Source organism: Misgurnus anguillicaudatus, chromosome 20 (assembly GCF_027580225.2).
Source record: "Misgurnus anguillicaudatus chromosome 20, ASM2758022v2, whole genome shotgun sequence".
Classification (NCBI taxonomy): Eukaryota; Metazoa; Chordata; class Actinopteri; order Cypriniformes; family Cobitidae; genus Misgurnus; species Misgurnus anguillicaudatus.
In genome coordinates, this window is record NC_073356.2 from 32,454,517 (window position 1) to 32,482,389 (window position 27,873).

The following is a 27,873-nucleotide window of genomic DNA, read 5'->3' on the forward strand; positions in this document are numbered from 1 at the left end:
CCACTGTATGTGTGTGTGTATAAAAAGCGCTTGTTGCATGTGATTAAATTCAGTTTTATTAAAATGATTTTTTTTAGAAGTTGTTGGATCCACGTAATTTAATTATGTACACATTTCAATATGATTACATTTAGTTTTTTTAAATTAAATTAATTAATGGTAATTCATTTTAAGAACACTTAATTCAGTCATGTGCAACTGGTGTCCATCTCTATACCACTGTTTTCACAGTCCTAAAAATTATGTCTTCCTTGTTCTATGAAGTCCCTCCTTCAGAAAAAACAAGTTCTGATTGTGTAGTTTGTTTAGTGTGTTGTGATTCGACAGCAGCTTAGCTTAGCAGAGCTGTTTGAGCTTAGCTGGCGACTGATGGGCATTAGTCAGAAACTCTTATTTTGACATCTTACAACCAGGAGAGCTGTATTCCAAACCGGCCGTTCGCTGTAGGGTTTGAAATGGGAATTCTATTAAAGAAAATATATCGCCTGGCAGTGAACTTTGAGCTTTTATCATTTTGCAAATATTAGTTATGCTCTAACAGCAACATTACACACTAACTAAAGTTTGAAAAATGGGATCAGGAAAAACATGACCTTTAAAGGTGGTGTGTGTACATTTTAGCGGCATCTTGTGGTGAGATTGTGATATGGCAACCAACAGCTTCACCCCTCAATATTAAAATGCATATGGTAGCCGCCACACGACATTTCGTTGTCTGAGACAACGTATGGAGGAAACGCGCTCTGTAGAACAGTTTGTTCGTTTGACCACTTTCATGTAAAGCAGGGGCGGGGAACCCTGGTCCTGGAGGGCCACTGTCCTGCAGAGTTTAGTTCCAACCATAATTAAACACACCTGAAAAATCAAATTAAAGTCTTCAGGATTACTTGGAAATGAAATCAGGTGTGTTTGATTAGGGTTGCAGGACAGTGGCCCTCCAGGACTCCTGATGTAAAGGGACCAGCAGTGTATGTAGATAAAATTGCTCAGTCTAAGCTAATAAAAACAATAGAGTAAGGTCTTTATACACCACTGATAATATAGTTTATATTGCATTTCTGTCAAGAGACCCTTCTAAAAGTTACACCTAAAAGTTCTAAAAGTTACACCTTTAAAATTCATTTGTACCACATGGCATATTTTTCTGTTAAATGCACACTTCACTTGTCAAATATCTTAAAATAACCATGAGATGTTTGTGGTAACTGTGGTATAAGCTGAATAATTGACTCCGGCCCTTTAAATTATTTGAAAATAGTGCACACACCTACGGTGTAACGGGGCTTTGTGTCGTGCCACATTACCGTTTTAGGTGTGCATTATTTTCAAATAATTTAATGGTCAGTCGTCAGTTATTCCTTACATAAACATTAGTACTGTGTTAAAAAAGATGAAATCAACTAAAGAGTCAGATTAAGATTTTGATTCTCAACCTATTTTCAATGCATGTTTATCCAAATTATTTTAAATAAGAAAACAAGTTTGAAGTAGTTAGTACTGTAGTTTATCTATAAAACAATACCTGTTAGTCCATTGTGATTTTTACCTGTCAACACATTTCAAAACCAGTGTTACTATACTAGATTTATAATACATGTAAACTTATTTCATAATTAAATGTTAAACTAATAAACTGTACCTGTTACATTCACAGTGATTTCTGTTGGTGTTGGTCTATATAGTCCACATACGGATTGGAACATGAACTTGAATTTTGTTGTCATGGTTTCATCTGCATTGTAAGGACATGAGTAGTTTTGCGGTTGGTTGTATCTGTAAGGCTCTTCACAGACTGTTTTACCATCGTTCTGTGTTTCTATAGACATGTCCATGATGTTTCTATACCAGACAAATCTTTTGGCTCTGTAGTCTATGGGTCTTATGCAGGTAAGAGTTGACTTTTCTCTCACATTTACAGTCTCAATTGTACAAAATAGCGTGAAGCGTCCTGCAAAAGAACATTTTATATTTTTATTGTATACTGTTAAAGTAAATACTGTATAATATATTACATATTCAATAAGGGACAATATGTTAATGCTAAAAGTCTGTAAATCTTATACTGTTAATTCAGAGAATTACACCATATTCATTATATTAGGGAAGAACCAGAGCGAAAGTAACAAAGCAATTTTCTCAAAGCCCTGATTACATTTGCATTTCAAACTATGAAAGCATGTTCAGCACGCAACCCTTGACAGAGCTGACAAATATCAAGTTATTTCGTCCTTGTTTTCCGCGTGTAGGTTGTAGGTTTTTGAACATGGTAAATTCCTAAAGCTGTCATTTTTTCTTATAACGTGTTGTGTTTCTCGTTTTATGTGTTAAAGTATCAATCTACAGGTTATTTAGTGCTCTAACACATCCTGAAGTTTAACTTCTCTGCGTTTTTCAACATAAGAGTAAATCAAGTTTAAATATCAGGAGTTCCTATCAGGATGAAAGTAACACATGTTAATTTTGTCCAGCTGCTAATACTGTTGTGTATGTTGAAAATGTATATTATGCTAATTTAATTACATTTTTATAGTGTTTAAACTGTTAAAAAAATGTATTCTCAACAATTCAAGTTTCTACTGTCGGGTTGCTGTTGAAACAATTGATAAAACTGAATGTAATTTCATAATTTTTTTGCAAAGATGCAGGACAAAATATATTTGTAGTTCTATATTAAGAAGGTCATAATCATGTATATTTACTAAAAACAAGTGTAACCCAAAAATCTATCTTGTTCTTTTGTGTTACTTTTGACCCACCTGTGTGTTACTTTCTTCCTAGCTGACAGGGTCAAAAGTAACAATTCACTACTTATGTTTAAAGTGAAATTATACTAAAGTCTTTCACGTTTGTTTAAATTTCAACCTGGTATTGATGGACCACACTTGTGAGTTTTTGACAGCCCAGTCTCACGAAATTTCGTTATATAGTCACGTATTTTTTTGATTCTTTTTTCGTGCTATTATCACGAAATTTCGTGTTTTTTCGTAGTCGTATAACGAATTCCTGTTTTCGTGTGATTATGACGTGTTGGTTGCTCGACTGTTTTGTCCTATTTTCTTACCATTGTCGCTTCGGTTTGGGGTTAGATTTACATAAAATGACATCCCTAACCAAACCCAACTCTAACCCTAACGCCAGGCGACATATAAAAAAAAAATCAGGAAAAATAGTGTAGATCAATATATTAAGTGACATTCTAATGCAAGCACCAAATCTAACCCTAAACCGAAGCGACAATGGTTTAAAGGTGGGAAGAAGCAGTCGAGTGACCAATGCGTGGTGGTCGCACGAAAACAGGAATTCGTTGTACGGCTGCGAGGGAACACGAGGTTTCGTGATGGTGGCACGAGAGAAGAGTCAAGAAAAATGCGTGACTATATCACGAAACTTTGTGAGACTGGGTAGGTTTTTGACCACAGCAAAAATATATCTCTGTCTAAATAATTATCTTTTAAAATAATTTTTTTCTGAAATTGTGCTTTCGCTCCTTTCTGATCCTTTCTGCACACACATCACATGAGCTGTGACAAACTGACACCAAATCATCAAATTAAAATTCAATACATTTAAACAACAACAACAACAGCATTTGTTTTCCAAAGCTCACCTTGTTCATATTCCCAGTGTCTCCGATTTTCTTTAATGTCATAAGTCACTACTAACCGTGAAGTGTTTGTTTCTAGTGCAGAAGAGATAGTTTATGGGTCAAAAAAACAGCTTGTACAAGGAAACAACAGTTCCTGAAACATGGAAATGAGCTAAAACATTGACAGCATGATTGAATCGACAACCAAGTTGTAGTTTAAAATGAGATTTTCTAGAGATTTTCTTTAAAAGCTTGATAATCATTAAAGGTGAGTAACATCCGGTTTCCAGGAATGTGCCACCATGTATGGTTTAAAGTAACCAACAAGTAAAGTAATGTTTAATAAATGGTTATTATAAGCTCTTATTAATATTGTTATTATTTAAAGAAGAAAATAGTGCAAAAATATGCATTTCATAATAAAATGGTAAACTATACCTGGTTGTTTCACAGTGAATTCAATTGTTTCATGTCCACCAATGAACTTGAATGTTAATATGGGCAGATTCCGATATGAAAATCCTTCGTCATCTTTTTTACACCCTGGAACATATAAGTCCAAGTCTATGCCTATGTAACATGCATCTTTGGGATAATGGGCTCTGCACTCTTCTCTCACATTTCCAATCACAATTCCACCGGATATATTGATGAAATCTGCAAAAGAACAATTTTTTGTTTTATAGTGTTAAAGTTTACAGCAACTAAACAATAAGAGTTATTTTTACCTCAAGAAACTAAATTCATTTAATTGCCCTCTAAAAATTAATTAAAAGTAATTTCTGTATTTTTTTCTTGAATTGTCACTGTGTAATCTTATCTGTTTACACAAGACTCTAGCTGAGCTGATACAATACAAGGTCCCCTTCTCTCTTCATGAAGGGTCAATGCCCAAAATATGGATTAACATTGAAACAGGCATGATCTGTAAGATTTTTTGTGGCATACAATGAGTGAAAACTGGCCATATAATTAATAAAATGTTAGAAGAGCTAAATATTCAAGTTGAACTAATACTTTTGGATATCAAGTCAGCCAATATATAAACATTAAATGAAGGGTTATTTTCAAATTCAGTCAACAATTAGAGTAGCTAAAGTTGAATTGACAAATAAGCACAAATCCAGCCAAATTATGATAATACAAAGACCAGCTAGGGTTCAATAATTGAAGTTTCATGTACAACAGAGACATGTGTAAATGAAACAAATAATAGATTAATGAGACCAAAGATCATTGGTTAGATTTACGCAAAACAAGATAAATCTCACACTGTAAAAAATAAATTGTTGGGTCAATGAATTATTTTTTAGTAACTAGTTCCACAGAAATTTTACGTTCACTCAATTTCTGACTCCAAAGTGTTACCTGGGTTGATGTTTTTTAGTTGGCCCAAACTTGACTCAAATATAAAAAAGTATGTTTGCTCAACTAGCTTTATAGTTCATTCAACTAAAATGTTTTAATCAGTTGAACTTACAGCAAAGACTCTCTCAATTAAAATTTAAGTATTTACTCAATGTTTTATGTGTTACTTCAATTAATATTTATAATTTGGGAATTTTTAATAAACTTTTTTAAATTATTTATCAAATAATTTATGCTGGTGTTGTTAACAAAATAATTCACTTCAGTCACATAAAAACAAAAGCTTTTTATTCACTTATCATACAGACTGAACATACAAAATTAAGTCTTTTCAAAATAGAAGGCATTAAACAGTCCAAAAAGCACTCCAAAGTCACTCAGAACATCTGCAGGGCCATTTAGGAGAACTTCTTTCGCCATGTATCCCTCTGGTGTGCCCCTCACATCATCTCCACTCTGGTTTGATAAACAGAGGAATATAAATACATACATAAATACATGTTTAATATGTTTAATAAAGCTTGACGGTGAAAGACTTTACACCCTAAAATTGCCAAATTTCCCTCAGACATCACACGTAATTTAATTAAACACTATTGGGCGGTTTTCTCGGACAGGACTTATCACTGACTAAAATACTGACATCTCTTAACATATGAGTGCTATTGTTTTGTCTCAAAATGCACGCCAGTATTGTATTTTATAAGGTTTGTTTGTAAAAATGTCCCAATTATAATTAAGACGGAGTCCTAAACCCTGTCCGGTAACCTTAACTAAAATAGCTCCACTTTAACTCGGACACATAACATAATACACCTTTATATAACTTATATCTTTACAAAAACGTCGAGTATTTGCGTCTTTGCCAATTAATATAGTCTAAAATTAGCATTTATTTACAAACACTTACCTGACGTGAACTTGAGGAAACGGCTGATGACTTGTGTGTCGTTGTGGGAAACAGTGAGTGATTCCGGCTGTTACATGCGGAATGATCTCAGATGAAATGACCTGTGATCCAGATCCTTCCGAGTTAAGTTAAGACATTTTAAATTAAAAACTCACGCACAAACTGTACATACTCACACGCGCGCGAGCGGGTCGCGCGCACACGGGTACACACACGGGTATATTTAGAAGTTTTATTTAAAATTGTTATGATATTGGGACTATTTCTCCACCCGCTCCTTCAGCTCTGAAGTTCAAATTCGCATGCAGTCTGGTTATAACAAATGTAAAAGATATGAAACATCACTCAACAGCGATATCAATTAAGTGCAATTCTAAATTATGATTTAAAACATAACCCTTTCATTGTTAAGTATGAGAAATTAAAATGAATTAAATCACATGTTTAAACGTCACAGAGATATCAGAGCCAGCAGTCTGATGGGCTTGCCGAGGAGAGGCTGCGCTGGGCGGGGTGTGAGCGCTTAAGTGTCTGTGATTTTCTGGAGCTCATATGGAGCTCATCTACGTCCGAAAGTGTCCGAGCACATTTTTAAATAGACGCTATCTTTATTAACCGACTGCATATTTAAACTTTAAGCACATACATTCACGCCTGAACAACTCTTACAATTACATTTTGACCAAATAACAGTAATATTATGAGCATTTTTTTGTCGGGAAACAGAGCTTTCATAAGTCCACATATTGACCAGATTTGTCTTAATTAGTTCAGTCAACATAGCCATTCTGAATGTTGACTGAATTTGAAAATAACCATTCATTTAATGTTTTAAACACATATTTATCTAGACTTAAAATAATATGTCTTCTCAACTAGCTCAAACAAAAAAATTGGTTTAACTTATATATTTTTGCCCGTCCAACATTTCATTAATTGGATTTTTTACAGTGCATGTTTGACCCAGTGGCGGATGAAGAACGTGACAGATGGGTGGGCATGGATTAAGTCGAGGTGGGCCTTAATCTATAGGTGTCCCGAAATCAAAGTAGTTGTCCCGAATCCAGTGCTGGGTTTCCCCGAAACCTTCGTAACGCTACATCATTCTTATGTTACACTGTACCTTATCCTTAATGTGCATGTGTACATCACTTTTGAATAAGAAACGATAATACATCGTATTGGTGAGAACAGTCATTTAAACAGCATACACACACACACACACCACTCACCTTTGTTCAAAGCACACACACAGTAGCCACACAGTACGCTGTAGGGGTGGCACGGTTCACAAAACCCTCGGTTCGGTTCGTATCGGTTTATGTTCACGGTTCTCGGTTCTGTACGGTTCTTGTTGCTATTTTTTTTCTTTTAATTTTTTAACCCTCCAGAAATGTATTATCTTATTAATGTATTAATTATCCATAATTTAGGATACAGTATTAAAAAAGTTATATCATGTAATCATGCACAAACTGAATTTGACTTTAAACACATTATTGAGACCATCTCTGAGGAAAGCCAAGTGAGATTTTGATACAGCAAGAGGGAAGACATTGATGATTTAAACATGCTTTACATTTATTTGGCAAAAAAAGAGAATGTGTATTTCCATCTACATGAACTTATGTGCATTTTTAGCACACAAAGATAACTTGCAATTATCAAACTGCCAACTTCAGTGTAGGTCTAAGATTTATCACTGAGAGGCTGCTTAAAGCTGTAGTCTACGATGTTGAAAATCGGTCGAGAAAGCCTGAGACGGTTAGTAAGTTTTAAAAAGCTCATCCCGCCCCTCTGTGCTACCTGATCCCTCCCACCGGGAAACGACATGAACAACGTCACTCATTCAAGCTGTGATCACCGGTAAGAAACATCGGAACAGAGATTTACCGAGCAGTAAACACATAAAGCCTTGAAGGAATGAACAATTACAATTATGATTGTAATTGACGTTATTTACTTTCACAACAACGTTTGGCATACGTTTCCCCTCCTGAGCTTCAAGAAATGATTTTGTAAATATAATTACTTTGACCTGTGATACGCGATGCTAAACGGCTAACATTCCAATGCCGACCGGCAGCATGAGTATGATGTTGTCAGACGGGTAAAAAGATATTTATGTAACACCTCACACAATCTTTGTAAATATAATTACTTTGATCCGTGATACGCGATGCTAAACGGGTAACATTCCAATGCCGACCGGCAGCATGAGCATGATGTTGTCAGACGGATAAAAAGATATTTATGTAACACCTCACACAATCTTTGTAAATATAATTACTTTGACCCGTGATACGCGATGCTAAACGGGTAACATTCCAATGCCGACCGGCAGCATGAGCATGATGTTGTCAGACGGATAAAAAGATATTTATGTAACACCTCACACAATCTTTGTAAATATAATTACTTTGACCCGTGATACGCGATGCTAAACGGGTAACATTCCAATGCCGACCGGCAGCATGAGCATGATGTTGTCAGACGGATAAAAAGATATTTATGTAACACCTCACACAATCTTTGTAAATATAATTACTTTGACCCGTGATACGCGATGCTAAACGGCTAACATTCCAATGCCGACCGGCAGCATGAGCATGATGTTGTCAGACGGATAAAAAGATATTTATGTAACACCTCACACAATCTTTGTAAATATAATTACTTTGACCCGTGATACGTGATGCTAAACGGCCAACATTCCAATGCCGACCGGCAGCATGAGCATGATGTTGTCAGATTAAAAAAAATATATTTATGTAACACCTCACACAATCTTGGTAAATATAATTACTTTGACCCGTGATACGTGATGCTAAACGGCCAACATTCCAATGCCGACCGGCAGCATGAGCATGATGTTGTCAGATTAAAAAAAATATATTTATGTAACACCTCACACAATCTTTGTAAATATAATTACTTTGACCCGTGATACGCGATGCTAAACGGCTAACATTCCAATGCCGACCGGCAGCATGAGCATGATGTTGTCAGATTGATAAAAAGATATTTATGTAACACATCACACAATCTTTGTAAATATAATTAGTTTGACCCGTGATACGCGATGCTAAACGGCTAACATTCCAATGCCGACTGGCAGCATGAGCATGATGTTGTCAGATTGATAAAAAGATATTTATGTAACACCTCACACAATCTTGGTAAATATAATTACTTTGACCCGTGATACGCGATGCTAAACGGCTAACATTCCAATGCCGACCGGCAGCATGAGCATGATGTTGTCAGATTGATAAAAAGATATTTATGTAACACATCACACAATCTTTGTAAATATAATTAGTTTGACCCGTGATACGCGATGCTAAACGGCTAACATTCCAATGCCGACTGGCAGCATGAGTATGATGTTGTCAGACGGGTAAAAAGATATTTATGTAACACCTCACACAATCTTTGTAAATATAATTACTTTGACCCGTGATACGCGATGCTAAACGGCCAACATTCCAATGCCGACCGGCAGCATGAGCATGATGTTGTCAGACGGATAAAAAGATATTTATGTAACACCTCACACAATCTTTGTAAATATAATTACTTTGACCCGTGATACGCGATGCTAAACGGGTAACATTCCAAAGCCGACCGGCAGCATGAGCATGATGTTGTCAGACGGATAAAAATATATTTATGTAACACCTCACACAATCTTTGTAAATATAATTACTTTGATCCGTGATACGCGATGCTAAACGGCTAACATTCCAATGCCGACCGGCAGCATGAGCATGATGTTGTCAGATTGATAAAAAGATATTTATGTAACACCTCACACAATCTTTGTAAATATAATTACTTTGACCCGTGATACGCGATGCTAAACGGCTAACATTCCAATGCCGACCGGCAGCATGAGCATGATGTTGTCAGACGGATAAAAGATATTTATGTAAAACCTCACACAATCTTTGTAAATATAATTACTTTGACCCGTGATGCGCGATGCTAAACGGCTAACATTCCAATGCCGACCGGCAGCATGAGCATGATGTTGTCAGATTGATAAAAAGATATTTATGTAACACCTCACACAATCTTTGTAAATATAATTACTTTGACCCGTGATACGCGATGCTAAACGGCTAACATTCCAATGCCGACCGGCAGCATGAGCATGATGTTGTCAGATTGATAAAAATATATTTATGTAACACCTCTCACAATCTTTGTAAATATAATTACTTTGACCCGTGATACGCGATGCTAAACGGCCAACATTCCAATGCCGACCGGCAGCATGAGCATGATGTTGTCAGACGGATAAAAAGATATTTATGTAACACCTCACACAATCTTTGTAAATATAATTAGTTTGACCCGTGATACGCGATGCTAAACGGCTAACATTCCAATGCCGACTGGCAGCATGAGTATGATGTTGTCAGACGGATAAAAAGATATTTATGTAACACATCACACAATCTTTGTAAATATAATTAGTTTGACCCGTGATACGCGATGCTAAACGGCTAACATTCCAATGCCGACTGGCAGCATGAGTATGATGTTGTCAGACGGGTAAAAAGATATTTATGTAACACCTCACACAATCTTTGTAAATATAATTACTTTGACCCGTGATACGCGATGCTAAACGGCCAACATTCCAATGCCGACCGGCAGCATGAGCATGATGTTGTCAGACGGATAAAAAGATATTTATGTAACACCTCACACAATCTTTGTAAATATAATTAGTTTGACCCGTGATACGCGATGCTAAACGGCTAACATTCCAATGCCGACTGGCAGCATGAGTATGATGTTGTCAGACGGATAAAAAGATATTTATGTAACACCTCACACAATCTTTGTAAATATAATTACTTTGACCCGTGATACGCGATGCTAAACGGCTAACATTCCAATGCCGACTGGCAGCATGAGTATGATGTTGTCAGACGGATAAAAAGATATTTATGTAACACCTCACACAATCTTTGTAAATATAATTACTTTGACCCGTGATACGCGATGCTAAACGGCTAACATTCCAATGCCGACCGGCAGCATGAGCATGATGTTGTCAGACGGATAAAAGATATTTATGTAAAACCTCACACAATCTTTGTAAATATAATTACTTTGACCCGTGATACGCGATGCTAAACGGCTAACATTCCAATGCCGACCGGCAGCATGAGCATGATGTTGTCAGACGGATAAAAGATATTTATGTAAAACCTCACACAATCTTTGTAAATATAATTACTTTGACCCGTGATACGCGATGCTAAACGGGTAACATTCCAATGCCGACCGGCAGCATGAGCATGATGTTGTCAGATTGATAAAAAGATATTTATGTAACACCTCACACAATCTTTGTAAATATAATTACTTTGACCCGTGATACGCGATGCTAAACGGCTAACATTCCAATGCCGACCGGCAGCATGAGCATGATGTTGTCAGATTGATAAAAATATATTTATGTAACACCTCACACAATCTTGGTAAATATAATTACTTTGACCCGTGATACGCGATGCTAAACGGCTAACATTCCAATGCCGACCGGCAGCATGAGCATGATGTTGTCAGACGGATAAAAATATATTTATGTAACACCTCACACAATCTTTGTAAATATAATTACTTTGATCCGTGATACGCGATGCTAAACGGCTAACATTCCAATGCCGACCGGCAGCATGAGCATGATGTTGTCAGATTGATAAAAAGATATTTATGTAACACCTCACACAATCTTTGTAAATATAATTACATTGACCCGTGATACGCGATGCTAAACGGGTAACATTCCAATGCCGACCGGCAGCATGAGCATGATGTTGTCAGACGGATAAAAAGATATTTATGTAACACCTCACACAATCTTTGTAAATATAATTACTTTGACCCGTGATAGGCGATGCTAAACGGCTAACATTCCAATGCCGGCCGGCAGCATGTTGTCAGACTCATAAAAAGATATTTATGTAACACCTCACACAATAAAAGTATAATTAGATGCGTACCTGTTCAACAAAAAGTCTGCCGTGTCAGCGGCGGTTTTCAGCCCCAAATCTCCCTGAAGCTTCCTCCAACAGTCAATGGCGGACCCTATATTGATTCTACTTAGAGTCCGGCGTTTTTCACACTTTTTTTACCTCTGCTCTTTCCTCTAGTGATGGTCGTTTTCGAACCACTGCTTCATGAGGCTTCGAAACATTTACGAATCTTTTGTTTCGAATCAGTGGTTCGGAGCTTGTTTCAAACTGGCCCAAGTCACGTGATTTTAGCAAACGAGGCTTCATTACGTCATAACTGTTTCGAAACATTTCGAAAATCCGACGATTCACCACTAGGGGGAGTTGATCACATGACCAGTGTCTAATATGTTTCGGTGAACTCGGGACAGTTTTATTATAAAAGTTCATAAAACATTTATCCTTCTGACTAATAACACTGCCATTTTGTCTATTTATTGTTTATAGCAGATTTAATGACAAAAATGTGCATAATTAAAAGGGTAGTTAGTTTTAATCATTTGTTTGCCCTAAATAAAACTAAAACACATAATACACTTTTAACTATGTCTAAATTAAGTTAAATAATTTTTTTTAACATATTTTAAAAAAAATCTTGCTATTATTTTGTAAAAAAAAGTGTAAAATGTTTGGCCATATCTGCTTTACACTATTTTGACCAGCAGGGGTCGCCAGCGTGTTTGGTGTTTCGAACTGCTTCGAAAAACTGAATCAATTTTCAAAGCAATTGGTTCAATTGATTCGAAGCTTCGAAAAGCTTCGTTTCTCCCATCACTACTTTCCTCTACAGACTTCCTTTTTCTTCCAACCTTTACTGTAGGGACAAGAAGCTTGCTGCTGTCAGTTTTTTTTCCATTAGTGAGTTGTTGTTGCTGCTTCGCTAGCTAACATACACTGACACAAATTTCATGTCGCAGGCAGGAGAGGGGCGGGGTGGTGTGCGATGGGGTGGAGACGCGAGCGCGAGGTGGATTTTCAAGTGTACGGGGATTTGATGAGAGCAGTTAACCAATGTAAGCTGTCCGGCCGAACAGTTTACATTGGTCAACTTATCTGTCGCCGTACACCCAATAGACTGAATGGATTTTTTAAATTCTTTTTTCTCTTCATATTGTTAGGATTTTACTGTAGAACCATAACCAGCATCTAAATGAGTTTATTAATAATGAACAAGCGTTGAAATCGTAGACCAAAGCTTTAAATACTGCAGAGAGTATATGCGGATGAGAGAGAAACATAATGTTTACACCTGTAATATTTAAATCCGTCTCTTTTGTCCACTTTTGACCACTTCTGTCCTGATTACTTTGAGGGGTAATTTATGAAATAAGATCGCGCAACTTTCACGCGCTAGGAAAATGAAACTACGCTGAAATCAGCCGCTTTCGTTTTATCAATGAAAGGCTAAAAATAGCGCTGTTCACCGTATGTCAGAAAAGACGTGAAACATTGTGTTCAGTCCCTCAGATTACACAAATGGGCGGAGAGAAGGCGGTCTCCTGTGGCTGTTCGAACACATTCAACCAAAAAAAAATTTCCACACACCAAACTTATACGACGCTGGCGCATCCTCCAACTCCGAGCAGACTTCATTTTCTCTCCCACTTGCCATTTCTACACGTAACATGACCTGCAGCCAAGGCCGCGTAATCCTAATGGGCAACATGGGCTGCAGCCCAGGGCCCCGAACACTAGGGGGCCTCCGAGACAATTCTATTTTGAGTTTTTAAAAACATTTTGATTGACGTAATTATGCGTAAGCGCTACCTCGCACAGGCCCCCAACCACTGGGTCGCAAGAATGTTCTGAAAAAATGTGTATAATAGCTACGTAATAGCTTATGGGATATTTTGTCCTTTAAGAGCCGACTTCAAATAACATGGATCATTTCCACTCTTGTACCCATTTTCTACGTCCTCATCATTTTTTTCTTACACTGGCGAGCCAAGCAGCGAGGGATTTCCAAAAAAAAGGTAAGGGAAAGGTAAGAAAGATTGACTTTTCTTCTTTAATGCTGTTTTTGTTTTAAGGAACCCCCTTGTTTAAAAAAATCTAGAAAAGAAAATTGTAAGGAGAGGAAGGAATTTAGTTTGTTTAATTTAGCAGGAGGAGTTCTTAAGCCTATTCTATACAATTCTGCTTGAGATTCTAACGAAACTGAATTAACCCGACGCAGTGTGGTGGCAGAGTTGTATTGGAATTTTTTTCTTACGTAATTGAAGCAAAGTGTTTAAGTTGGTGTGTTTCTAAAGTAACTGAAACGTGGTGTTGTGTTCAGTGTTCGAATTATGTCAAAGCTTATGGGGGGTCCCCTAGCTAAGCCCCACCCCCTGGCCAAGCCCCACCCCCTGGCCAAGCCCCACCCCCTCATCATAGGCTCGCTGTGATTTGACAAAGATGTGATCGTCCTTGATCAACAATCATCTGATCCTGGTTTTAATCAAAGAAACCCCAAATAACCCTTAACTCAAACTCTTAACATTTTTACCCCTCAAATTAATTAGTGTGAAACACTGCAAGGCCAGAAATTTTACACAGAATAGGGGTGAAATAGGGTGGACCTCATTCTTAAATTACATAATTTTACTATATAGTAGTGGTTAAATGGATTACATTGCGTTTTTTGAGTCATAGATCGAATACATTTCAGATCAGCAAAACTGGGGGTGGGAAAATAACATAAGAACAAATTAAGAAATTATGAGCATAAATATAATTAATCTTTTTTAGATACATAAGTGATTTTCCTTTGTTTTCTGTTGTTTAATTAATATAAATGACACAAAATAAGCAGATAAGACCAGCTCCTTTCAGACCAACACAAACATCTGATTTCTTTCTGAACTGTTTGCACTCACTTTAAAAATAACTGAATGTTTTTATGAGAATAGGTGCCATATAGGTGCCAAGACTGTGGTATTTCAAAATAATTTTGTATTTGCATGCTTTAGGAAACGCGCGACTCCATGCGTCCGCTTATGAGTGTTGTCCATTTAAGTGTGTGTGTCATTGTCTTTGAGCACATAAAACAGCTCACTTTAACATCTTGCGCTCAAATTGTTTAAAATCGCTTGCATGTTAACATTTGCTAGGTTTAAAAACACATGCAAAAGATACTTTCTATAAATATAGTTATTTATTTCTGAATGATGCGTATTTGAGCGATAAACAGGGCCAGACGAAATCTGCTGACTTTTTTGCTTTATCTCTGCAAATTTTTTGGAAAAATCTGCGGAATTCTGAGGAATGATTTTAAATGTTTTAAAAATTATATTAGATAATTTAAGCTATAAATATTACAAAATTGCATCTAAAATAATTACTTTTTAAAGGCTTACAAGGCTGTCAAGGCTGAATACACCAAAGCAATGAGTCCTCTGAATGAAACCGGACCAACATGAAGCAGATAATGTGCATGTCAAGATAGAATTATAGTTTGTATATAAAATTACATATATTATTGTATATTTTGTTATATATTATAGCAGAATAAAAAAGCTTGTATTAATACGTTCTCATTATGAATTAAGCACGTATGAGGATAATTTCATCATTTTTACAACGCAATGTAAACTTCATATTTAACATAACAAGAGCAGTCGTCTTGTAAACGAATTTGAAATTATGATGTGCTGCTGAGTGCAGACTGTCGCGTCACATAGATGACAATTACAAGTAAGATCTTAACTCAGCGATAAGTTTTATTTAATCTCTCTCTATCATTAAAAACAATCACAGCAAACACGCGCAGGGTTTATGTACTTGTCAATGTATGTGTGCTTGTCGTCAATGAGGGTTGGTCACAAACACGCTCAAGCGCGGTTTATGTGCCCCGGTGTTAAGTTTTAAAGAGACTGTCATTAATTATCATTTAAGCGTGATTTCTTCTGCTTTCCCAATAAAATATTTTGTGTGACTGGGTAGACCAGCCGTCAGACTGAGAGGATAGCTTTGCCACTGTTTGTCTGTCAATTCCTCCAGAAAACAGCATGAGGCGCACTTGCGAGTTTATTTACTTCAGACAGAAGTCATTTGAATTATTTTTATTGCGAAATTGGGACAAATAAAGACAGTTTCGCTTTGTGACATGCAGCATGAGAATTTTAAATTCATGTAGTATTTTAATTTTAATAAAAACCAGGGGACCCCCCTAATTTATATTTTTGTGCTTTATGGGGGGTCCTTAAGGCTTATAGGAGGTCCGGGACCCCCCCAGACCCCTTCAATTCGAACACTGGTTGTGTTGTTATAATTTCTGTTAAGATTCTAAAGTAACTGAATCAACCCGACGTAGTGTGGTGGCAGAATTATAACAAAAGAGTTTCTAAAGTAACTGAAACTTTTTGTAGTGAGAGCCCGACGCACGGTGCTCTGTGAAGTTTAAAACTAAAAACCTGAAGAAAGTGTGGTTTTGCTCGACATATTGTAGCAGAGTTTTAAACGTGATATATAGTGTTGTAAGCCCGAAGTACTGTGGCTAGATAGTTTTAAAATATAACACAGAAGCCCGACGTAGTGTGGTTTTGTCCGACGTACTGTGACAGTTTTATATTTTAAACTGCTTGTGAGTATTCGTCGAACTTTCAGGTTCAGAGGCCTGACATATTGTGTTGTTAATTCATAAGTGTCCAACGTACAGGAACTATGAACAAACAGACTAACGAATATCTTAAAGCAACTAGATAACGTGTAGTCATTGTAAGAGTAAGTTGTAAATACCTATTGAATTAGTGCACATTATTCAGTAAGATTTGGAAAATGGAAGAGCTGATTGTCAAATACATTGCCAAGCATGGCTCACATGGAATGTTTGATGGGATAGAGAACGTTGTTGATAAGTCATATGAATGGGCTATGTCTAAGTTTGAAACTTATCCTAAAATGCCTAAAAATGAAAAAGGAAAGATTGCCAATGCGCTTCAAGCGGTTTTTGCTTCGTACAACGTAATTAGGAAGAGAAGTAGATGAGTTAAAAGCTGAAAATGAAGACTTAGTTTTGAGGTAATTTCTACAAAAAATGACCAGGCGATTAAAACAATATGGAAAGAAGAAAAGGTCAAGATGCAGAATGAGATTGCACGTCTAAGAACTAACAAGGACATGCTTAAATCATCTGTGGAAATTTTGGCCAACAATTTGGAGGAAGCACAGACAGCTTGTCAATGTATGATAATGAATGGCACAACTGAGAAAAATGCTAGTAAGACATTGTTAGCTGTGACAGTGTGTAGTAGAGGTCTACACGGAAGACCCGAGACCCGAAGACCCGGGACCCGACCCGGGACCCGTACGGGTTCGGGTCTATATCTTAAATGATCAGCCGGGTCCGGGTCGGGTCTCAATCTATTACTTCGGGTCCGGGTCTGTTTAACATTGTGGGTAATACCCGAGGTCGATCGGACTCGGAGAACACACACTCACATTTAAATAAAATATTCCTCCAGCAACAAAAACTTAGATGAACTGTCGCATACATTTTTTCTATGACGCTAAAGTTGCGTTAAAAGTTTATATTTGGTTGCTCCAACCAGGCAGCTAACGCGCATGCGCTCTTGTAATGGCTACCAGTCAGGAGCTTCTGCAGTGAGACGCAATGACTTTACCTTTGACAATTGGCTCTTTTATTTAGAAGGCGGGACCTATTCCGCCATACCGCGCATTTTGCACTGACGTGACTTCTATAATTTTTATAATAATATTATAAATTGACCGTCTTGCTGTTATATCTAAAGTTTTCGCACAGACTCTGCTCAAAGAGCACAGAGATGATAGCAAAGTAAAGCTAACGAAAGCAGCTATGACACCGAACGAGCAATCGTTATTATAATCCAAATGGGCAAACATTATTAAGCAAGTTGACCCGATACACAACAAAGTGGACTTTTAAAGCTGGAATAAGCATTAAACATTTCAATCGTCAAGAGAGGAATAACATGGATGGAACTTTCTTGGAAATAAGGATTGTGCATCACACACAGTCAGGTACAAGGAGGGAGAAGACTAACTTCTAACGTTATGGGTAAGACAAAATTTTAATTTTGGCTACTTGTTTATTGACTTATTAATAACATTTAGCTAAAGAATTTTTGCCGGTCGGGTCTGTGTCTTCCCGGACGGGTTCAGGTCCAGCTTTTAAATAATAGACGGGTCCGCGTCGGATCCGGGTCCAGCTTTTAAAAAATAGACGGGTCCGGGTCGGTTCCGGGTCCAGCTTTCAAAACAACAGACGGGTCCGGGTCGGTTCAGTGTAGCACATTTACGGGTCTGATCGGGTTCGAGTAGGAATTTTTGGACCCGTGTAGACCTCTAGTGTGTAGTCCATTTTCAGAAATGCCAGATTTGCAGGAAAAAAGTGCTGAGGGTTGGGAAAGAGATTCTCAGTCATTTAGAAGTCAGTACTCTGACTCTACAGTTAGATTTCCAATGGCACCAGTTCATGTGACTACAACTATACGTGCTAATGAAGGAAGGGAAGAGCGAATGACCTCTACCATGGTCCGAGCATTTAATCCATCTGACTTAGAAATTGTGATCAAGAACATTGGGAAATTTGACCCTGCCAAGCAGGATCCATTAAATTTTCTTAAGAATCTGGAACAATATGCAGATCTGTATAATTTTACTGATGGTGATGCCTGTGTTGTGCTAAAAATGTGTCTGCCTTATACTTTGTCTGGAGCATTAACTCAGAAAGTAAAGAACAGAACAGCAAATAAGTCAGAGAGGAAACAGGCACTTCTTGAAGTTTTGGGTATGATGTCAGTTGATTGGGATAAAATATCTGAGATGCAGATGAGGAAAGGAGAGCACCCAGCAGCGTTTTCAGAACGATTACTGGAGACATTTAAAACTTTCAGTGGCAATCCTGATATTACTAAGAATGATGTCACTTTCAAGTCTGCCTTGATTAACAAATCTGATCCACTCACCCATTCTGCTGTGTCAATGTTTGTAACGTCTTTATCTGAATATGATGACATTATTGCTAAAATGACACAGTTTTACAACAATAATGCTAATAGTCAAATAAAAGGTGCCAAATCTAGACATCCAGTGGCTGCCTTTGGCAGGAAAAAATATTCTAGATTAGCTGATGGCTTCCATCATAGACAAAGGAGATTTACAAGAGTAAATTCAGAACATGTTATTCTTTGCTATGCATGTGAAAACGCTCGTCACATTGCTAGACTTTGTCAAGATAAAGAGAGATATCAAACTTTGTCTGTCATGCATGTGGAAAAGATGGTCAAAATGCAAGGCGAAAAGATGGAAAGATAAGGAAGTTGTTTGCTTTAAATGTGGAAAGACAGGACACAGGGCAAGACAGTGTCACTTTTCACATAAAAGAAAGATTGGCTTTCATGATTTGCTTAAGAAAATAGACAATTTAGAAACCCAGTTAGCACTGTTGGATGGAAAGATTGCAGGACACATTCACACCTTGCCAGACACATCACTGTGTGAATGACATGACTGTAACTCAGTCACAAGCAGATGTTGATTTGAACTAGAGAATTGTTTTATGATAGTACCACATTTTAGAAAAAAATATGTTTACTATCAAAGGGGGGGGGGTGTGATCTATGCTGGTTCTTACCACTAGGTGGTGCCCTGTATTAATGTAACCTGTGTAAGCAGGTTTCCAGAATCCACATATTCAGGATGCATTGGATCCAGTGTTAAATGATTGTGTCCCAGATGAAGTGGCTGAAATGCCAGCTTCACTGCCTGTAGCAAAACCTGCACTGTTATCTTCAAGACCTGAAGTTGTTTCAAAAGAGGCTCTAAAAGTGACACGTTCTGGCAGAGTGGTTAGGCCACCAAAACGTTATTCTTGCTAAAGTTCATAGGACTTTAACTGTAGTTAAGTAAATGTTTGAGAGTTTAACATCTGTCATTATAGTTGGTGACACTGAGTTCAAAGTGTTAAGTAAGTTGCAAAACCAAATATATGAAAAAAAAATGTGTTGCTTTGTTCTATAAAAAAAAAGGAAGATGTGTATGTATGCTGGTTCTTACCACTAGGTGGTGCTCTGTATTCATGTAACCTGTGTAAGCAGAGATCCAGAATAAGAAACACGTGAGAGTGAAGAGTTCTTGGTGTCGTGTCTTTATTAATATCTTGGTACTCCAAAACTAGTAAGCCTAAACAGCTAACAGAGTTACTTAAAGATATCACATTAACTCAGTCACAAGCAGATGTTGATTTGAACTAGAGAATTGTTTTATGATAGTACCACATTTTAGAAAAAATATGTTTACTATCAAAAGGGGGTGATTCTTTATAATATATGTTGTAAATGTAATTTCTAAGAAATGTTTAAATGGCCTTAATTTGAAACATTACTGATGTTTGATGTTCTGTGATTAAACGTACGTGAATTTGATGTTTTGAATGTGAAAAGTTTCTTGTGGGGGAACAGGGGGCCAACCTCTTCTTTTGTTCTTGTTTCAGATGTAAGCATGGAGATGTCTGAAATGTGTAACCTTATGGAGAAAGACAATCTGGACATAAAGGACAAGGACCAGAAGGCCAACAGAACAAGTGATGGCGGGGTACTTCCTCAAGAAAAAGGAATCAGCCAGGACTTCTCCAGAGTTACCACTAGAATAGGAAATCCAAACATTTCCAAACATGCTAAGATCCAGAACGACGGGTCTGAAAAGATCCAGCAACTCTATGACATACCACAGGATGGATGGAACTGAAAAACTGCATATATTGGAGCAACATCTATGAATGCTTCATCTAGAAGGAACTGTTTTCAAAATTGAAAAGATTGGACAATCGATAGGAGAAGCACAAAGAGATCAAACAATTTCCAGAGAGTATGGACAGTCTTCATAACAAGGTGGAAAACCATACTATGAAGACTCACTACACATGACACTAGAGTGAGACAGATGTATGTTATGCTTTAACCATCTCATTGCCAGTTTTCCAGGAGCAAGAACATTAAGTTTGAGAAAATTCAAAATGTGGACAATCTTGGAACATTACAGGAGCATGTTCTTAAAAGAAAGCAAGAACCTTCCTAGATTTGTTGCAAAGTTGTCATCAGAAGAATGACGGGGAATAAACACAGAGTGTTGTGACAAAACCCCATTCGGTTTCATGTGCGAGTGTGACATGGTGGAAAAACAACTGTTGTGTGGAGCACCACAAACAAACTATGATGCTTGTGAAATTAATCTCATGCATGTTCACAATAATTTTACTAGGGTAATTGTCACCGATAAGAGAAACTATGTTACTACAACCTTGAATAATTGTTCCAACTTGTGAATGGTAGCAAGATACCTTGTAATATCAATAGTACTTCATTTTGCATAAATCCAAAATCAGCATGGTCAATAGGTAATTATAATTTTCCATATGTAAATGTGACCCAACAAGTGCTATCCTATTTGTAGAAAATATTCCAGAATTTGATTTTAAATTGCCAGAATTAGACAATGTGCTAATGTCATTAATCTTAATGAGAAAGATAGGGTAATGGGGACTTAGCTATTACATATTCAGATTTACTTTGGGATATAACCTTCAAAACAGCTGTGTGTGTGTGTGTGTGTATCTTACTCATTGTTTGTCAATGTATTATGCTATGCTGTATGTGTTCTCTATTAAGACGCCGGATTGCAGATACTTCAATGATCACCTTAGGACGTTTCCGTTGGCTGTGATGGTTCTTGAATATTTCTCTCCCAAACCCAAGAAATGTTTCTTTCATATAACTACTTTCATCAAGATTTTCTACGTCCTCATCATTTTTTCTTACAACACAGAGGTATTATTTATGAATCATTTGCAAATGTACCTCGCAAATCATGTATACGTGAAGACGTTCAACCTGGTAACATCGCAAATGACTGAAAAGTAATTTCAGAATTATCCAGTGATCGTGACACCATGATCACAATTAACTCTTTTACTTCAGTAATAATATTTTAACAGGTACGCTTTTAACGTAGGTTTGAAGGAACCTAAGTCCTGTGTCAATCATCATTTAAAGCATATGGTAAACAGGAGTCTCTGTGCCTCCGCGCCCGGTCGCAATTCTTCTGGCATCTCTCCTCATCATCTCCTCCTTCACTTAAACTTGGGGCTCGAACCCGACCTAAGGTCGAGCTGCCTTCAAAAACAGCAAGCCAAGTTCGTTTACCGTTAATTATTATGACTAAATATAGGCAGGCAATCTCGTGAAACAATGAATAAAGGCTAAAACAATCCGCCAAAATATGGTTTTACACACCTATAGAAAATATACAATAAATAAGGCAATTATTAATTTTCCTAATGCATGATTGTTTTATCTTTACTTCTGTTTAAAACGTTATACACTTCGCAAAAGAGGATCTTCAGCACTTTTTCAGTTCGAACAGCAACTACAGGAGCTTGTTCAGTTTACTGCTCCAGTGTGCTTTTCCCAATGTGTAAATTGCATTATAAGAATCTTTCTCACCATCCTTGTGTCGAATGCTTCGGGAGAAAGGTCATTTTCGAAATTGGGATAAACTGAGGTTGTCAAGTGAGTAAAACATTTTGCATCAACTTGATTTTAATGATTTAATTTAGGAATTCTCTTTGAAAAAGAGCAGAAAGAAGCTCTTTTAGTGGTGAGTTGTATTTAATAACACTGTAAAAAATACTTTGCTGCCTTAAAAAAATTTTTTGAATCAACTCGGATTTACAAGTCATTTCAACTTACTATTATTCATCTTGACTAGAGATGAGTTGTTATAACTACATTTGAGTTGTTATAACTTAAAAAATTAAGTTGACTTTTCTCAACTATATTTTATAAGTTGTGACAACTCATCTCTGTTGACATGACTTGTAAATCTAAGTTGATTTAACAAAAAATTTTAAGCAGCAAAGTATTTTTTACAGTGAAATGTTATTTTCTGATTTGTAAGATTATAACTTGATTCTATTGTTTAATTTAATTACATAATTTAATTACATACATTAATGTCAAGTGAGTATGACATTTTGCGTCAACTTGATTTTGATGATTTAGTCGAGGAATTCTCTTTAAAGAAGAGCAGAAAGAAGCACTTTTAGTTGCTTATTAAATGTTATTTTCTGTGCTGTTCTGATTGTAAAATTATTACTTGATAATATTGTTTAATTTGTTTAAATAATTTTAGCCAACTTTTGGGTCAACTTGATTTTAATAATTTAATTGAGGAATTGTATTTAAAGAAGAACAGACAGAAGCACTTTTTGTTGTAAGTTTTATTAAATGAATGTTATTTTCTGGGCTATTTCTGATTGTAAAATTATTTGATAATATTGTTTAATTTATTTGAATAATTTTAGCCATTTAATGTTGCGCATACACTGTAAAAAACACTGGATTTACTAAAAAATATAGACAGTGCATCGCTTTTGCATCCCTTTTTTTCAGTAAGTTTTACTAAAAAAAATTAAGCAATGGGGCACTATATTTTTTAGTAAATCCAGCCTTTATTTTTTTCAGTGTATATTGGGGGGCCTCAAACCAGCGTTAGCCCAGGGCCTCACAAAGGCTTAACCCGGCACTGCCTGCAGCACTCACTCTCAACACCAGTCACCTCTTCTTTCGCGTGATTCGCGAAAGGGAAACACGCTATCTGAGGTCACATACAGGGCGCCTGTCATGAAGTACCATGTCCGGAGAAGGGACAGAATTTTGGGTGCACGAGCAAAGCGTGTGGACCAACTCCGATTCACATCTGTAACCGCCCCCGTTTGGCCGCTTTCCACACGTCTCCTATTGAAAAGTGTTATTGTTTGTTTGTTTGTGTGTGTAGTTAGCAGAGATGGGACCAAGTCACACATGTGCAAGTCTCAAGTAAGTCTCAAGTCTGAACCTTCAAGTCTCAAGTAAGTCCCAAGTATTTTTTTTCTTTGGCAAGTCAAGTCGAGTCACAGGCTATGTCAAGTCAAGTCCTGTAGTAGGTCAAGTCAAGTCCAAGTCAAGTCACCTTATTATTTTTTACCTGCAGAATCTGGTCTTAATAAAGATATATAGAATATAAATACATAAAGAAATATTCATGTTCAGTAAAATACATCATGGAATCAAACAAAATTGTAATCTCTTCCGTTCGCGCGCCTACATTTGAAATAACGAATTTGAGCGTGCAAAAGACGCAATGTGAACCAGCCCTAACATTGTAGAATCCAGTCATTTTTCTCTGTGTGTTTGTGTGTGTGTTCAGGTGGCAAACTTAGAAAAAGTAGCCAAGTCTCGTACCGCTCAGATCAAGGGAAGTATTTTTAAAAAATAAATCAAAATTATTTTGCCCACATTTGTCCCCAAAACGGTATGATGAGGGTTAATGGCTACTTTAGCTATTATTACATTAGCTAACTACCAACTAACCAGATATTAACAAATTGACAAGCACTTACTGGGCAGAATGGCTCTTCAAATAACAGACGAAATTGGAGGTTGTCGTCAGGCTGCCCGTGATTTTAATGTTGCATGTCTTGCAACGCACTGTTCGTCTTTTGCCATCTTGTTGAAACCGAAAGCGATGACCCTCGCTACCCCTCCGGCTGACATGTTGATATCTGATCTAAGTGGGCGTGGTGTGCGTAAGGTACGAGAGGGCATGAGTGATGATAGTGTCGTGATTCAGTCATAACAACGCCATTCTCAGCCTGCGCTCCAACTGGGTCAACTTTATTTTTTTTAATTGTTTATATATTTTATATTCAAACTGAAAACATGATGTGATTAACATTCAAGTCATTCAAGTCATCGTGTCTCAAGTCAAGTCAAGTCCCGAGTCTTTAACTTCCAAGTCCGAGTCAAGTCTCAAGTATTTCATTTTTTGTCAAGTCAAGTCACAAGTCACAAAAATAGCGACTCAAGTCGACTCGAGTCCAAGTCACCAAGTCACAAGTCACAAAAATAGCGACTCAAGTCGACTCGAGTCCAAGTCACCAAGTCACAAGTCCCCATGTCTGGTAGTTAGTATCGTGTGCTTTTTTTTGTAGTGTAACATAGTTAATAAAACCAGGTTGCATTTTACAATTGAATTGTTTCTGTCTTCAATGCTCATGAAATTAAAGTCACTTAATCTTAATTCTTAATTCCCTTAGAATGCTATTGAAAGAACCGCGGAACAACAGTGCAAGTGAGATGTTTGCTAACAGTGTAATAAGATCTTGTGCAGCTAACATTAGGTATTGTATCTATACATTTATGTGTAGAATTCAGAATCAATCAAACTGTATTGTTCAAGCCCTGTATGTCCGAAGAAAAGTTCAGTCAGGTTTACTTCAAGAATTTGGAAGCACTGGCGCTCCTCTTTATATGTATAAATAATGTATAGTATTTTTCTATTTTTGTGTATTTCCTATACTTGTATTGTAAGCTTTTTGTCATGATCCTGTCTTCAGGTCAGTTTTCTAGTCATAGTGACAGGATCATGGCAGCCCAATGTTTTGTGTGATAGCACTGGCTTTGTTTTTCATAGCCATGTGCTTTCTGTCTCGTCTCCTGACCCCACCCCCTTGTTTCCTCGTTAATTATCCCATTATTGTTTGAATCACCTGTTCCCCTCTTGATTTGTTCCCCTATTTAATGCCCTTGTGTTTGCTGTCCTGTGCTCATTCGTCTGATGTTATTGATGTTGATACCTGTGTCTAAGCCTGTCGTTGTTTGATATTTCCTGTGAGTACCCATAGTGTAGTTCTAGTCTAGTCTTCTGTCATTTGTAAAGTACTTTGTTAGTCTTGTGTCTAGTCCAGTGTTAGTTTATTGTAGTTTATATCCTGTCTTGTTTTGCCTCCTTGTGGGTTTTTGTTTTTGCCCCTGTCTTTTTCAATAAGTCTTGTCCTGTCCACACGTGTCTGCGCTTGGGTTCATCTGCCTAAATCCCTGACACTTTTCTTTTTAATACTGTGGACCAGGATTCTGTGTCCTTAATAAAGATTAATAATAAAAAAATAATAAAATAATAATCTGCTTGATGAACGATGGCCTATGTGAAATGCAGGCATTATCCTGGCAGGAAGCTGAGGAGGTGTTCCTCCGTGGCCCTTCTTATCACTCTAGGTAGCCTATGCTTGTAATTTGCATTATTTTACCTTATGCATTTACATTATTTTACATTAATTTAGCAGACGCTTTTATCCGAAGTGACTTCTAAATGAGGAGTTCTTTATAATGCAATTGAAGATGAAAAGTAAAGTCACTAACACAATTCTTTCTTCCTTTTTTTTTAGCTTTGTCCAGTTTACAGCAAGATGGTGTTTAGGTGATTGTTCAATAAAGTACAGAATTGTTTATTATTGGTGTTTTGTCTATTCTTATTTAAGTTTTGCTTCACATTAAAAAACAAACAAACAGGTTTTGTAATGTTAGCATGATATAATATTTATAAGACCATTATAGGTTGAACTGAAAGAAAAAATGGAATTTGAATTAAAAGAACATTGCAGCAATATATCATCACATAATATTTTTCAGAATGTTATGTGATATTATCAATCTGTAATTGTATCCCTTCCATCAGTAATTTTCATTTCAATTACACCCACGCTCAAAAAATACTGCAGACTACTAATTTGTTAGTCAGAGAACACAATGAGTTTTTTTTTGCACATGCATTAAGCAGGGAACGCAAATATTTATATGAATAACTTTTAATAAAACGAGACCGTAATTTTGCATCCTATTGTTTTCGATGCAATTTGGATAAGGGTGTTATACGATTTACCAAACAGCAGGGGGCGTTTTCTCGAAAAACGAGGGGTCTGGGAATGCGGGAATCTCTGGGATGGTAGCCTACAGTTTACAACTCGTGCGTAAGGTTTATTAATCCGATCGCACGGTTTGTAAAACTGAGGGAACAGTTTAATAATCCATGAGGTTTATAAACTAAGGGAACGAATTACAAAACCGTGATCACCGATTTGCGGATCTTCTTTTTTCTCCAAGGGGTGGCGTGGTCCGTAATAAAATGAAATTACGTTCTTAAGCTTTATGCCACTTCTATCATGAGAACGAATATTGCTTAAAATAAACATTTAAATGAATAAAAACTTCTGTATAATTAAGGACAAAGTATAAAATTAGCATAAAGTTTTCCTCAGATTAAAGTGGTACGGATCATTCACATAAAGGCATTTAAAGTAGCCTACTTACAACCAAAGACGATATAAATCCCGAAGAGCAGCGCTGCAGATCCCATGCTTTTTTATAGTCGACAATCAGAAATAACTGTCTTAAAGTTGCCTGTAAAACATCTGTGGTTAACGCCCCTTAGCCCCAAAAATCCAGCCAATAGATGATCAGACACAAACGCATCACCAGTAACTACACGATATCTAAATAAGCTATTTAGAATTAAATCAAGCAACAACCAATAATGTTGGCTACTACATATAACATAACATGGACTCTATACCCAAACAACATTAGTTTACTAAATATATTTTCTTCTTTCATGATTCATCTGTGACAATCACCTGACTTGAATGACCACAGGATTTCATATCAGCTTCTGGATGGAGATTTAGATGACAGATCCCACAAGATCAAGGATGATTTCCTCTTGTTTTCTTTCCACACCAAGTAGTTCATGCACCTCACTTTCTCCTTAGTCAAACTAAAGACTAGGGTAAAAATAAAACACACTTTATGATCAAAAACATATTAAATGAAATACTGAAAAAAGCTATATGATCACAAATATGTTTAAACAAAAAATGTATAAAAATGTAAGCAACAAATGCAAGCTAACATATTTTTAACAGCATTGTGATATACTGGCACGCCACGAGAATGTGTTCACATGCTCTACACACTGTTCATTGATCGTGTTGCCAACCACAAGGATAAAATAATCCTGAAATTCACTGATGACAACACAATTGTTGGAATCATTATTGGTGGTGACGAAATAACGTGTGAATATTTTATTCTCTTAACACAGACAAAAGGAGATCAGGAAGGAGAGAGGAACTCATCGTC

At 36.8% G+C, this 27,873-nt stretch overlaps 2 long non-coding RNA genes across 2 annotated transcripts in view; both read right to left on the bottom strand.

Moving 5' to 3' along the window:
- The window catches only part of LOC141351529 (uncharacterized), a 107,595-nt gene that overhangs the window by 51,586 nt on the left and 28,136 nt on the right, over positions 1-27,873 (bottom strand). The window lies entirely within an intron of this gene.
- LOC141351343 (uncharacterized) lies at positions 1,643-27,164 on the bottom strand. Its single transcript, XR_012359569.1, has 4 exons — positions 27,046-27,164; positions 4,025-4,243; positions 3,608-3,679; positions 1,643-1,948 (listed from the first exon to the last, which is right to left on the bottom strand). It is a non-coding gene; the product is annotated as an uncharacterized lncRNA (long non-coding RNA).